The following is a 16038-nucleotide window of genomic DNA, read 5'->3' on the forward strand; positions in this document are numbered from 1 at the left end:
TATATTTTATGTTTCATCATTTATTATATATTTATATTTTTTTGTGGTGTTTCTATTATTTTATTCTTTTATTCATATTTGAATTTGTTGTGTTCAAGATTCCATTAGAACTTTATATTCTAATGATAGAATGTAATTCAATGCTTGAGGATGATTTGTTGAACAAGCTGAAAATGTTAGTGATTAAAAACTGTTTCCTTGGCAAAAATAATGTATGTGATTTTAAGTTACTGCTGAGGGTGTGTTTTTGAAGAAATTATTATTTATTTGGTTTCATTCTTGCTGATTATATAGTATATCCTTAATATAAGTCATCCTAAACTATGGTGAACTAACTCACTATTTACTGTTTTTGAGTTAGTGCATTAAATGAGGTACAAAATCAAAAACATAATGAGGTACAAAATGAGGACAGAATAAACGATGTTACTGGATTATTTATGGGCAGTTATATAGCACTGTAAACTAATTAAAGAAGGGTTTGAACCAACCATTCTTCCACCATACAAAACAAAGTCAGTACCCAAGATGGTTTCTCAAATGTAAAATCACAATATTCAATGAAAAATGTTAGCATTTATGAAGATTTCATGTTGGATTCTAGAATTAACAAACTAAAATGATAAATGTTATGTTCCTAATGATAAGTAAGGTAAGTTTATTTAAATATTTATTTGTATTTAAAAAGTGGTATTGTAAGCTGAGATTGTTTTTAGTTAATATAGTCTTCAACCAAAATGAACTAGATAGCAAAATTATTTATGATGTTGCTATCAATATGGTAAAAATTTATGATCTTCACGAGTCTAACATTGTGGTTTCCAAAGTGGGTGCTACTGTGCCCTTCCTCTGGGCAGTTAGTAAATCTAAGGAGGGCAAAAAGAAGCAAGTGGGTGATAGGGGAGTGAGTGTTGGAGACAGGGTACTGAATGGTAACCATAGACAAAGGTCAGGTTCACTGGCAACCTTTCTCTTTCCTCCATTAACCCCTTCTGCCACATTAGCAGATTTAATAATGTGTTTATTTTTCACGATTGTCGATATTGTCGTTCTCGGAATAAGGTATGCAATAGTTAAAATCTCGAACACGCATGCCACCTTCATATTTCTCAACAATCTCTTTTATCAGTTCCATTGTGATTCTAGTAATTTTTTTTAGTCTTCTGTTGCTTTTCATTTGCCTTTTTGCAATTCATCATTAATAAAAATAATAAAATTTTACTTACAAATTAAAATCAGAAGAAATTTAACAAAGTTATAAACCGTTGCACCATGAACATCTGGTCTAATACACCAATAGTGCTACTTGTTCATAGATAGCGCGTATAATTGAATTACATTATATACCGAGCAAAATTTGTTTCATCCGAACAGGATGTATTCTGAATTGGACGTATTCTAAAGCAAACATATACCGAGGTACCACTGTAATTGTTTTTCAGGTAGAATTTGTGCTGAAAGTCCTTTTATTTAAGATAAACTCATCAAAAACAAACATTAACTCAATTCTCAGCACTTCAAGCATTGGACAAAATAGTAAAGCTGCTTCTTAGACAGAAATGCATTGTCATTGCTAAATAATGTATTTTATATGAAGAGCCAAAAAGAGTGAAATGCAAATATGCTGATTCTACAATGACCAAAAAAAAAGCTTAAGAAAAATGGTGTAACATTTGGGGGAGGGAAATGTACACTTCATCCTTAGGAAAGACTTTAGCAGCCAAGCTTACATCTACAGTTGTGTTCATAATCAATGGAAGTGCCACACTTTTAATAAATACTGCTGGTAAAAACACATGTTACAAAAGTTTTTATATTCATATAACTTGGGGTGCTCAAAATGCATTTCTTGCTGGTTCTGTAAAGTCTATCAGTGTGAATGAAATGATGAGTTGGTACAAAAAGAGTAGTGTCTAGAAGGCAGGAGTCAAGGGCATAGTATTTAACTGTTTTAAAGTCATGATGTTTCACTGTTTATTGTTCAAAACAATCACTGCAAACTTTACTCATTCAAGATAATTCCACTTATTTAAAAATTCATGAAAAATTCAGCTATTACGTTACTTCTCATTGTTTATGGTAGTAAAGTTTCTTTTTGCTAGCATAAAAAATTTCTTCCAAAAAAAAATAGTGTGTTAGAAATGACAGTTTGAATGTTGTTTATAATTTCATAATTAATTTTTTTCATTTTGATCACAGATAAAATTTTTCACTTACATAATTCATTTTCATAAGTAACCCTGCATGAACAGCCATTTTGTTCTGTATGTTTTGATCAAAACAAACTCAAACATTTTTTTGACACAAAGAAATTTCCTGCTTTGAAAAATTATATATAGGCATACTAAAAAATAAATTGCCATTTGGTAGTAAATATATGAAACACAGTGTACAGAATAACATACATAGTGTAGTGCCATCTATGAATGGAATGTTTTTTAAAAATTGTACATTTTTAGACTGACAATGAATCGTCAAGTGATTGTCACAATTACCTGCTTGATGATGTATTGATAAATGATTGCATAAGGGTTAAAAGAGAGTCACAGATGTTTAAGTGTGCAAATCAATGTTTTTGAATACTTTATGGATTGATAGCACTCATGTTCATCAAGCTGTTCTGAAAGATCAATCTAGAAACTTAATAGATAAATGGGAATGCCATGTACCAGGAAATAAACTTTGTTACTTCTGAAGAAACATGTTCATGATCACATTGTACTTTTCTTTCTACATATAGTACGTAAGTACACAGGAATCAAAATCCCCAATTTTCAAGTATATTCAACCAGGATTAAATCTATTCACAATGTACTGTACTGATTATATTGTGATAACTGCAAAGCCAAGAATATTATGCCAGTGAGTCAAGAGGCAGTTCTGACTTATATACATAAAACTTTCCCATTATCCAAGCCTCTCTGCAAGTGAAGCATATTACAAAAGTCAGCTCCACTTTAACAATCTGTATGAATGCAAGAGTTACAAGGGTATTTTACGTAAGTGATGTAAAGGACTGCTTCTCATAACCCAAATGAAATTGTCATGCCTACTACTACAGTGTTACCTTGGTACTTGAACTTAATTTATTCCAGAAGGCTGTTCAAGTGCCAATCTGTTTGTTTACCAAAAGAGTTTTTCCCATAAGAAATAATATAAATTAGATTAATCTTTTCCAAATCTCAAAAATAACTTATGAAAGTATTTTAACTAGAGTGTGACACAAATTTAACAAGGAGTTTACAAGCCTATCATGCATATCATAAAAAAATCTAAATATCATAAATAGATAAAATAAATGCAAATTTATTTTCACTTTGTGTAAGTTGGTGAGGAGGGTGAAGAGCAGGGCTGGCACTTAGGATGAAGGCAGTTGCCTCAGGTGGCATTTTCAAAGTGTGGCATATCCTGATCATGTATTGAAATTTTTATTTGTTACAATGTACAACAACTAAGTAAATAAGTTACTTAGTTAAAAATTATTAAATAAGTCAACTATTTAATAATTTTTGGTATGTATGTAAATGTACCAAATTTACCAAAAAATATACCAATAATGTAAATATGTTAATTGGCACTTTATTGTTTTTATTTTGTGCTGTGCTGGGGTGCACTGGCACCAGAGCTGTGGAGTCGGTTAAAAAAACACAACTTCAACTCCGACTCCTGATAATTTTAGTAGGCCAACTCCAGCTCCCAACTCTGGCAAAATTAAATACCAAGTCATTTTATGGGTGGCAGAGGTGCTCATAGGGGGTATCCTACTCTGAACTCTGAAAGGAGCCTGGTGCATATACCCAAATACTTTTATAATTAGTATTTTTAATATTTAACTTACATTAATATTTATTTGTATAAAAAATTAATTTTTAACAAATATTTAATAAGAGGAGAAAGGGGGGAAGTAAATTCTATATCTACATATCTTTGTTCTATAGCATTTGCATTTCAGTTTCACCCTTGCTGAAAAGTTAGTCCAACTAAAATGTGCGCGATCTAGTTACTTCAGACCCTTGTTCAAAAAATAAATATATTTACTTTGGTCAATTAGTCTGGCTCATTCAGAAAAACAGAATACTTATTTAGAGTGGGGAAAATAAAGGAATAATCCAAAAATATTCAAATTCAATTGAGTCAAAATAATTTAACTACTAAACAGACATACTACAAAGAATACTACTTATTTAATAAATTAAATTACTGCATTTTGTATTTAAAATAAATGAATTATAACAAAATACAAAAACATTTTAAAAAATTAATAAATATAAAATAAATTTTCTTTCATTTAAATAAAAAAACTAAAGTAAATTTAAAATGTGGGAGTTGGAGTCGACACATTTTTCCCAACTCCAACTCTGGCAAGAAATTCCATTTTTCCCAACTCCGACTCCACAGCCCTGACTGGCACTGATATTTTTCATGAAGTTAGACAAAACAAATGTGTTTTTGTCTAGTTCTCAGTTGCATTCTGTTGATTTTAGAGGATCCTAGAAGGAAAATTTTTCCTAATTGAAAAATAATAAATTATATGTTGTTCCACTGTTAGCCAATAAAGATTCTGAAGTTATTTTTAAAAAAATTGTCAGGATATACATACAGGATTGATGGTTGATAACAATTCCGATTTAGAGCCATTCAGTTTATTCAATCAACTTTAAATTGTTAGAATTATTTTAAAAAGGAAATGTCACTATGAACATTTTTAAAATTATATTGACAAAAATAATTTAATTGAAAATTTTTAGTTGTATTGGTGAGCTGTATAATGGCCTCCTTATTTCTGGACTTGTTACATCGTCATCAGACACAAGACCAACCTCAATATATCAATTTATTTTTCAATAGTATGCATTTCAAACCTACAGTCCCTCAACTTTATTACAAATTTTCTGCAAAATTGACATATTTACAACTCCAATTCATACAAAGGAATTTTGACATTGGCAATAATCATTTACATATTTATCCATTAAGTATTCACTTTCATTCTTCAAGGTTTTTTTTTACTGGTTTTGTTTTCTGTTTTCTTGGCTTTTTTTTCTCCCCTCAGATCGAATATAGACATTTTCTTAATATAAACCACTTTTGTACCTAGCAGAAGTAATAAATACAAACTTAACCAACACCTTAATATTCGCTGAGAAATTATTTTTATTAAACAAACGCTTTCGATCTATTCAATAGATCATCATCAGGTTTAAATAGAATATTGCTTAAATAGAACAAGTTCAAAAATTCAAAAATACTGTTAGTCATTAACATATCAACTAATAAGAATATCCAATATAATGTAAATGATACAAAAAATGTAAAAATAAATAACATAATAATCTTAATAAATATTAATACTGTCTATCCTATATAGACAGAATTTCCTTTAAAACATTCTAGGGTTTGTGCACCTCTTGTAAGTTGTTAACTGCATATTTCCAAGCCATAGGAAGACCCTCCGCGTCCCTTGCGTTAATGCATTTTTCTTTAAGCTTGCTTCTGTAAATTTCTTTTCAGCCGTTCTTGCCAAACTTGGAGAGTGTATCTGTTTTATGATTTCCGCTTCATTCCATCTAACCAAGGAACCTTCTGCTTGTGCCATCTGAGCTAACATTGTTGTATTAGAGCCTTTTCTAACATCATACCTGTGTTCTTTGATCCTTACACCTAGGTTTCTAGTAGTAACCCCTACATAATTTTTTTTTTATACCTATTAGCTGGTTCTCGTAGGGAATCTTATACACACTCGCCTTATCTTCTTTTTTAACAACCCCTTTATCGTTTCTGAGTATTTTATACAAATTCGGAGCTCTTTTTAATATCACCTTTGTATCTTTCATATTTGCGATTTCTTTCATAATCCCTCCTAAATACTTATTGTATGTAAATTTTGTGTACTTAGATGGACCTTGTCTAGTGACTTTATCATTACTGGCTTCAAATTTTCTAATAATTCCTTTTATAACATTTCTCTTATAACCTAATGTTCCTGCTATCTGTATAATTCTTTCTATCTCTGTATCACGGTGTATAACGTTTTCACAGTATATATAAGCCCTCCTAATCAATGCTCAAAATGCTGCTAACTTATACCTATAAGGATCATTAGAGCTTGCAGGGATATATAGTGGGCTATGCGTTGGTTTAACGAATACGTTAGTGGATATACACCCTTTTTTAAAAATGATATTAATGTCTAAGAAATGTACCATTTTGGAGCTTTTTTGCTCTAGTTTCAGGCTAAGGCCATCTTTGTTTTCGTTAATTCTATCTACAAAGTTAGCAATTAATCGATTGTTTTCCATAATATAAATACATCATCTACATATCTCTTGTAATAAATGATATCCCTTTTGAAGCTACAAAGGATTCTTTCTTCTAGTTTTCTAACAACAAGCTCGCAAAGGAGCCCTGAAATTGGGCTTCCCATTGAAACTCCTCTATTTTGTTTATATACCTGGCCTTCGAAAGCAAAGAAGGATTCACAACATACAAGGTTAGCCAACTCTATAACCTCATTTCTGTGTTGTGTTAACATTGGGTTTTCTCTAAACAAGAACTCTAATAGTGCTTCTAAACAAGATTCCATCTTAATAGATGGGTACAAACTTTTGTAATCTAACACTGTTCCTACTTCTTCATCCATTAAGGTAATGCCTTGCAGTTCTTTAACCACCATAACAGGATCTTTTGTCACCCAATCATTGTTTTCCATCAGGGAGGAGATGTATTCTTGCAATTTTTTTTCTAGGAAAAACGTAGGTGCTTTCCTTTTTTCCACAATAGGCCTTATTTCCTTGCCCTCTTTATGAGTTTTAGTGAGGTTTTTTTATTACGAGTATTATGTTATTTATTTTTACATTTTTTGTATCATTTACTATATATCTGTTATTCTAGTTAGTTGATATGTTATTGACTAACAGTATTTTTTGAATTTTTGAACTTGTTCCATTTAAGCAATATTCTATTTAAACCTGATGATGAACTATTGAATAGATCGAAAGCATTTGTTTAATAAAAATAATTTCTCAGCGAATATTAACGTGTTGGTTAAGTTTGTATTCATTTTCTTAATGTTGAATAAATACTATATGCTTCTGATGTATAAATATGTTAATTTTGCAGAAAATTTGTAAAAAAGTTGATGTGGGATTGTAGGTTTGAAATGCATACTATTAAAAATAAATTGATATATTGAGGTTGGTCTTGTGTCTGATGGCAGTGTAGAAATAAGGAGGCTGTTATACTGCTCACCAATACATTTTAAACTACACAAGAAGCATGTTATAGAAATTTTCAATTGTTTTTATATTATTGAGAATTTTTTTAATCCTTTCCATGTCCATTGTTAGTGGAGAACAGTTTTTCAAAATTAAAATAGATAAAAATTATTTACTTTCAACAATGGTGCAGGGAAGGTTCACATAACTAGATATATTATTGACTGAACAGAAAATTTCATATTAGAAGTCACTTTAGATAATATTGCTGTTTTAATATATTGTTTAAAACTGCATGTATTATGTATTTGTATTTATGTGAGAAAAGTTTTTTGTCTGTAATAAGTAATTGTATATAAAATATTATAAAAATCTTTATTTCTACTTCCAAATATCTATAAAAAGTGTTTTTGCCTTTCCTTTGCCCTTATCTTGCTAGCTAACTGCATAAAAGGTCGGCATAAACTTGCCTTGTCTCAGGTAGCAATTTTTGATGTACTGGCTCTGGTGAAGAGGAAGGAGAGATGTTATTGTTTAGAAGACTGACACTCTTTCTTTGTTTCAGCTGAGAATACCCATATATGTAGGTGATTCAAAAAATAAGGTAATAAGAGCTCTCCTGTACAAATTTTATTTCACAGGCAGATATAGTGATACAGATTATTATGGCACTGGTACATATTATTTTTCAACATAGTCACCATGTTCATCCACATTTATTTCAACAATATACCAAGGCAATGATGCTGGCAGAGAAGAAATCTGCATCAAGTCCCTTCAGCCACGTGATGGCTTACTGAACCTCCATATCAGTTTTGAATTGCCTACCACCTAGGTGTTCTCCGATGGTTCGAAGAGATGAAAATCACGGTTTCAGGTCGGGGCTATAGGGAGGATGTTCTAGTACCTCTTACTTGAAGTGACATAACAATTCAATCATGTTCTTGGCAGCATGTGGTTGGGCATTGTTGTGCAGCAACCTATTGAGAGAAGTCCGGGTTGTTTTTTGCAAATTGCCTCCCTTAACTGTATCAGTGTGTGACAATATGAGTCATCATTTAAGGTGCGTTTCAAATTTATACGGACACAAAAAAATTAAAGTGAAACCCAAATTTGCTGCAATAAGTGACAAATGTTTTATGAAAAATATCATGGATTTACATGTTTCCACACTGCAAAATAAGAACTTTAATCAAACATTAACATTTTGTCACTGAAAATAATATTTTTGAAAATTTTGTACAAAAAACTGTTACATATTTATCCGGACAGGTTTCAAATTGCAAAGTTTTCTTACAATTTAATGGCTAATGTAACCACTATTTAACTTAATTACATTAAATACTCGATTAGGCATTGTTTCAATTAGATTCTGAAGAAATTCAATCTTAAGTTTATCCCAACCATCTGAAATTGCTGCCTTCAAATCATGAATTGTGAAAAACTGCTTTCCATTGGCATAAACTGTACAAACCATTATCCCCAAAGATTTTCCATTGGATTCAGGTCAGGGCATCTAGCAGGCCATGTCATCAGATTAATATTTATTTAAAACCACATTTTTGTTGATTTAGAGGTATGCACAGGAGCGTGATCTTGTTGAAAGATCCAATTTGGTCCACAAATATTTGGTCCATCTTCTAATAAATGATCTTCAAGCATGCCTCAATACTTCTGAATTCATTCTTTGAGTTATAAATGCTAAATCTGTGTTTCCATTGAATCCAAATGCACCCAAACCATTATTGATCCCCCAACCATTTGGCGTGTTGAAAATATTTGTTTTTCAGTTTTCAAATTGTGCTAATAATACTTACAATTGTCTGGATCATCTAAGTTGAATTTTTTTATCACTGAACAAAACTTCAATCCATTTTTTGGACCATGTCATGTGTTTTTATGCTCAATCAAGTCTGTCACTTTTGTGCTTTAATGAAAGTGGTGGCATTATAGCTTTTTTCTGTTTTCTGAATTTTAACATTGGATATTTATTTAAAACTCTCCACACTGTTGTGCTGCTACAAGGCAAGTCTAATTTTTCTTTTATTTTTCTTACTGATGTTTGTTTTTTGGAGCAAACCATGATGATTTGTCTACAGTCTCGAGGTGTAAGCTTGGGTTTTCAACCTGCTTGAATTTTGGTACATCCTTGTCACGTCTTTTTGATAAATAATCACCAACAGTTGATTTTGGACATTTATCTATGCTGCAATTTCCCATACTTGCCTTGTGATTTATAGGCATCAAACTGCCCTTTTTCATTATCAGATGAATTCTTTGTTATACCCATTATAGAACTTTGAACAACATAAAGAATTTGTATTACATTTAGATATGTAAGCTAATTTGCTTATTTTAATGTTTGAAACTAAACAATATTCTATTTAAGTCATAAAATGAGTGACTGTCTGGATAAATATGTAACAGTTTTTTTGTACAAAATTTTCAAAAATATTTTCAGTGACAAAATGTTAATGTTTGATTAAAATTCTTATTTTGCAGTGTGGAAACATGTAAATCCATGTTATTTTTAAAAAAACATTTGTCACTTAATGCAGCAAATTTGGGTTTCACTTAAATTTTTTTGTGTCCGTATAAATTTGAAATTCACCTTACTGTTGCTCTCCTGCTGAGAAATCGAATCACACTAAGCAGTTCCATGTTTAACCACGTTTCCATGAGCACAGCCATTTTCAAAATGATATCGTAAGAGTCTGATGCAACATTTGGACCATTTAATGCCTGTGCTATAAAGCTGTGGTCTTCTGCTGCTGCCCTAATGGGAAATTCGAACAAGAGGAGAAATATGACACCCCTGAGAGCTCTTGTTAACTTACTTTTTGAATCAGCCTTGTACAATACAAAGGTTTTAAATAACATCTTGTAACAGATGGCACCAAACACAATTTTTAAGTGTGTCTGAGAAAATTATGCATTGCTGGATTTTTTAAGTTGGTTATTTATTTATATCATAGGAAAATTTTTTATGGATGTCAAAATTAAAGTTAAAATAAAGTACAGGTAGCCCTCGGTTTACACTACAGTTCCATTCCTACAAAAGCCGGTGTAAATTGAATCAGCATAAAATGAACCCATTAGGTTCTACATAAGTGAAAAATAAGCAAATAATTTTGTTTATTAATACAAAATACATATAAAATTTAATTTTTAAAATGTATTTTATCATAAAGTGAAATGTATTTATTAAAAAACATTATAAAGTGAAATGTTTTTATTAAAAAATTTTACTTTTGTATTTCTTACATTTTTCAGAAAAAGTATCCATCTTTAATTGTTTACATTTTTGTTTTCTTTCATTGAGAATTTCGGAATATGCTCGAATGGATGCGATGATGCTCCTTTTTATATTTGCACTTCACTCCCAATTATTGTCTAACTCACAAAGTTCATCCATCAAATTTTCCATAGTTGAAGGGATATGTTAACACGACATAGAGCTACAGACGAGCAGAGACACTGATTGGTCGACCACCAGTTGCCATAGCGCATATATAAGGTCAGTTTGAGCGGGAAAATTGAAGGTGACTAAGGAGAGATAGATATTGTCTGACTGACAAGAAGTAGATATCGTCTGGCCAACAAGAAGTAGATTTCTCTCACTAAAGATAGTTTGTGATCGAAGGAAGTGCTACTGTGTCTTAAGATGTTTTCCTTAATGAACTGATACGGGATACGTTCATTGGCGCTATGGATTTGGATGCCATTTATTAGACTATTAAGTTTAATAACTTGACTCGCGGTTACCTAAATGTTTAGTATTTTAATATTAATTTAATGCAAATGTATACATATCCAATAATATTAAACAGAAAAATAAATATATTCAATAAAAATCTTTGTTTTAATGAACGTACAATGTTGTGGCTCGGTAAATACGTCAACACTGAAATGAAAATCAATCTAGCGTAGGGAAAATCGGGGAATTACACCATAAAACGGCGAATTGCACAGTGGCGTTATTGTGAATCGGCATAAACCGAGGGCTATTCGTATTTCCTATTAATTGAAAGTTTGTTCTAGCAGGTCTTGTTTTTTCAGCTGAGTGCCAAGCAAACAGTTGACTACTGAGTGTTCCCCCAAACATGCATTTGAACACAAATTGTTTGAGTACCAAGGTAGCATTGTTCTTAGTTTCTAACAGAATTAATTCCAACCATGTTATGTTCTGGTTTGACTTTTCAGTGACCAAAACTGGAACATCAAGATGTGACAGAAGTATTTAATGTATGTCATTCAGAGGGATGACATCCCTCTTAACATTATTGAATTTCCAGTACCTGAACAGCTTCTTTCCTAATAATACTGATTTTGGGCATATTGAGAAACACCTGAAATATAACAAAAACTAGTAGTCCAGGACGCCACCTAGTGAGCATTCTTTACAAATTTCCATGAGGCACGGTTTCTTTTACTTTTTTGTTCCTATCAATATGCTCTACAGCTCCATTAAAATCCCAATGGTAAGATTTATCCTCCGAATGAAGGGGTGGCAACCCCCTAAACTGTAGCCCCTTGTGCGAACAATAAAGTCAAAGGAACCATACCCCTTCACGAGATATAAGTCCCTGAAAATTCACCTATGTCATTTCCGGTCATGTGACACCGTGGTCAAAAGGGAGTCTACCGCGCGGGAAAAAATTAACGTGTGCTCATGCACACTCAGAGGGTCTTCGACCCACTCATTCGCAGCGTAAATTGTGGCAAACAGGTGGTCATGTGACCCGTAGAATAATTTCGGAGGGCTATATCTCGGAAAGGGTCGCACGTAGGGGTATGGTTCATTAGACATTTATTGTTCACACACAGAGGGGGGTCGCCACCCCTTCATTCGGAGGGTAAATCTTATCGTCCCAATCGCGTCATATGGATCTATATTTCTACCTATTAAACATTCTATAAATACTTTAAAATAGTTTAATTTGTTTATTTACCTTTGCTTGTAAACCTCGATTTTAAACGTATCCATCATTTTTTTAACAAATTTCCCGTGAGTCAATACGCGACATTCACTGAGTTATGGGATGTTGTAAACGTGCGGCACAAGGTTAATCAAGGCATATAATAATTATTTATACCATTCCATGGTATAAATAATAAATTCCTATTACAAATAAAAATAATTTATTGTTAATTTAAAATTTTTGCTAGGGCGCCTCTAGTGCCCGTTTTTGGCATACTGTTACACGGACAGACAGATACCCATTCAATGGGTTATATATATAGATGTTTTATTATTCTTCAGATATATAGAAGAGTATTGCTCTGTTCATNGGGATGTTGTAAACGTGCGGCACAAGGTTAATCAAGGCATATAATATAATAATTATTTATACCATTCCATGGTATAAATAATAAATTCCTATTACAAATAAAAATAATTTATTGTTAATTTAAAATTTTTGCTAGGGCGCCTCTAGTGCCCGTTTTTGGCATACTGTTACACGGACAGACAGATACCCATTCAATGGGTTATATATATAGATGTTTTATTATTCTTCAGATATATAGAAGAGTATTGCTCTGTTCATTGTGAATGTCAACCACAAAAGCAACAAGTCCTTACAGTGATTTCTGAAAATTTTGTCTCCACCAAATTAATTTGGCATTGCTTACAAGCAGGAAGACAACTATTTTCATTGGGTTGTTGCTAACAAACCAATGAAAATAGAATGAGTGAGACACAAGTAATATGTATCAAGAAATTGGGACTGGGCAATTTGAAGTTCAAGTACACATTCAACAATGTAGTTGAGTTGTATGAAGTAGATATCAATAAGTGATTTCATAGCAAATCCTTCAACCTTGGCAATGCAGTTTTAACTCAAGCAGGAATGCACAACCTTTTGTGAAGAAGGGCCAAATTAGGATTCAGTTTACTGACTGGGGGCCGGACCTCCAAGTGATTAATGCGATGGCTGAGATTGGATGCTGGCGGCAACCTTCTTGATGTCTGGTGTAATGGCAGATGTTGAAACAACCAGCAGATTTTCCAAATTCTCTTTGGTTAACCTGTTCCGTGTTTTGCACTTGTTTAAATTCATAAGCGAAAACGCTTGTTCACATACATAGGTACTGCCAAACATGCTTGCACAAAATTGAGCATTGTCTTTCAGTTTTGGAAATGATGTATCTGGCAGTTCTTTGTAGAATGTGAGAAGATTAGAATTTTTGAACTGTGATTTCAATTCATCACTGCACTGGATGTCTATCAACTCAAGTTGGACATNATTATCGAGATGCAAAAGTTGTTTAGCAAAACTCTCTGCAGATCTGTCTCTTAGTAGATGGACCATCATATTCATTGAAAGGGACTTTTTAATGTGATTTCACTGTGATGATACCTATAGGCAGGCATTAAAAGTTAGTTTGCAGGTATCAGCAGGCAAACCAACAATCTTTTATCAACAAACCAACAACAGTCGGAATTTATTTATGAACACAAACTTAACCAACACCTTAATATTCGCTGAGAAATTATTTTTATTAAACAAACGCTTTCGATCTATTCAATAGATCATCTTCAGGTTTAAATAGAATATTGCTTAAATAGAACAAGTTCGAAAATTCAAAAATACTGTTAGTCAATAACATATCAATTAATAAGAATAACCAATATATTGTAAATGATACAAAAAGTGTAAAAATAAATAACATAATACTTGTAATAAATATTAATACTATCTATCCTATCTAGACAGAATTTCCTTTAAAACATTCTAGGGTTCGTGCACCTCTTGTAAGTTTTTAACTGCATATTTCCAAGCCATAGGAAGACCCTCTGCGTCCCTTGTGTTAATGCATTTTTCTTTAAGCTTGCTTCTGTAAATTTCTATCTTTTCAGCTGTTCTTGCCAAACTTGGAGAGTATATCTGTTTTATGATTTCCACTTCATTCCATCTAACCAAGGAACCTTCTGCTTGTGCCATCTGAGCCAACATTGTTGTATTAGAGCCTTTTCTAACATCATACTTGTGTTTTTTGATCCTTACACCTAGGTTTCTAGTAGTAACCCCTACATAATTTTTTTTATTATTCCTATTAGCTGGTTCTCGTAGGGAATCTTATACACCCGCCTTATCTTCTTTTTTAACAACCCCTTTATCGTTTGAGTATTTTATACAAATTCGGAGCTCTTTTTAATATCACCTTTGTATTTTTCATATTTGCAATTTTTTTCATAATCCCTCCTAAATACTTATTATATGTAAATTTTGTGTACTTAGATGGACCTTGTCTAGTGACTTTATCATTACTGGCTTCAAATTTTCTAATAATTCCTTTTATAACATTTCTCTTATAACCTAATGTTCCTGCTATCTGTATAATTCTTTCTATCTCTGTATCACGGTGTATAACGTTTTCACAGTATATATAAGCCCTNAAAGTTGCTGTTGGTGAATTATGTAATGATACTGGACTAACTCCTTTTGCCTGTCCCCAAGGAGGTTTTTCAGCAAGGTGACCATGCCATTCTCACATCCAACTATAGATGGTGCTCCATCAATGGCAATGCTGGATAGCTTGTCAAAGTCCAGTAATGATTTGTTGCAAACGCTCAATAAACCAGTAAGTAAGTCAGCACCAGTTGTATGTCCGGAAAGTGATGCCATGCCAAGAAATTCTTCATTCACAATAAAATATAGTGAAACACTTCTAATAAACACAATCACTTGTGCTGTTGATAATATGTCAGTGGATTCGTCCACAGCGAAAGAAAAATAAGCACAGTTTGCAACTAAAATATTAAGTTGGCCAGAAATGTCTGATGCAATTTCCGAGATTCTCCATTGTAACGTCATGCGGTTAAGACTGATTGTTTGAAAACACTCTTCTCAGGACATCTTCTCACTTGAGATGATAAGACACTTTTTTATCATATCGCCATCTGTGAAAGGTTTCCCATTCTTGGCTATTAAAGCAGATATTTCTAGGCTGGCTTCAACAGCTGCATCCAATTCACCAGACTGTTTCTTGAACACATTTTGTTGGCTGATTAGTGATCGTCGTAACAATTCGATTTTCCGTTCGTGTTCCGTACCTTGCAGAAGGAAATCCTTGTGTTGGCTTTCATGATGTTGCTTCAGGTTGAATTCTTTTGGCACTGCTATTGTTCCATTGCACAAGAGACAAATAATGCTGTTGTTCTGTTGCACAAAACAGTACTTGTTAGTCCACACTTCTTGAAATTGACGATTTTCGCGATCGACCTTGCGTTTAATGTCCGGCGCCATACTGTTCACTCTGCAAAACAATGTCTCGTTATGCCGAAAATTCTGAGGCCCGCAATGAATCGTGTTTGAGATAAGGCAAACTATATTACCATGTGCTTTGTTCTGTATCCACTCTGACCCAAGGACTGTATACTACAAGGATAGCCAGAGCCCTATTCTACAATGTTAGCCAGGAATGACAAGTTAGTGACGTCAGCATGAAACCTGACCTCTCTGTTTACATAGAGCAGGATGTGCACGTGTTTAGTTTTCGCTTTTAATATTCGTCCAATTTTGTGATTAACGAAGTGATTTATTTTAATATTTCTGTAATTGTTTCATTTGACTAAGTTTTTTATAAGGTGAGATGATTTAAATATAAGTCATTAAAAATTTAAAGCTATATTTTTATGTTAGGTGAAGAACAAAATTCTGAGTACTAGGTGTGCTGTGTATGGTTGCAATAATAACCTTCTTTTTTCAAATTGGAAGCAACCTGTTTACATCGGGTTTGATCAAAAAATGACAAGAGAAATACTTTTAAAATTAATAGCAGAACTTTATTTACTATCGTATAATGTAGTAGCTTGCGT

At 32.5% G+C, this 16038-nt stretch overlaps 1 protein-coding gene across 1 annotated transcript in view; it reads left to right on the top strand.

Annotated features, from left to right (window-relative positions):
- The window catches only part of LOC111626901 (serine/arginine repetitive matrix protein 1-like), a 136319-nt gene that overhangs the window by 10838 nt on the left and 109443 nt on the right, over positions 1 to 16038 (top strand). The window lies entirely within an intron of this gene.

The sequence above is a fragment of the Centruroides sculpturatus genome, unplaced genomic scaffold (genome assembly GCF_000671375.1).
Source record: "Centruroides sculpturatus isolate CEXI.00-Female unplaced genomic scaffold, Cexi_2.0 scaffold328, whole genome shotgun sequence".
NCBI lineage: Eukaryota > Metazoa > Arthropoda > Arachnida > Scorpiones > Buthidae > Centruroides > Centruroides sculpturatus.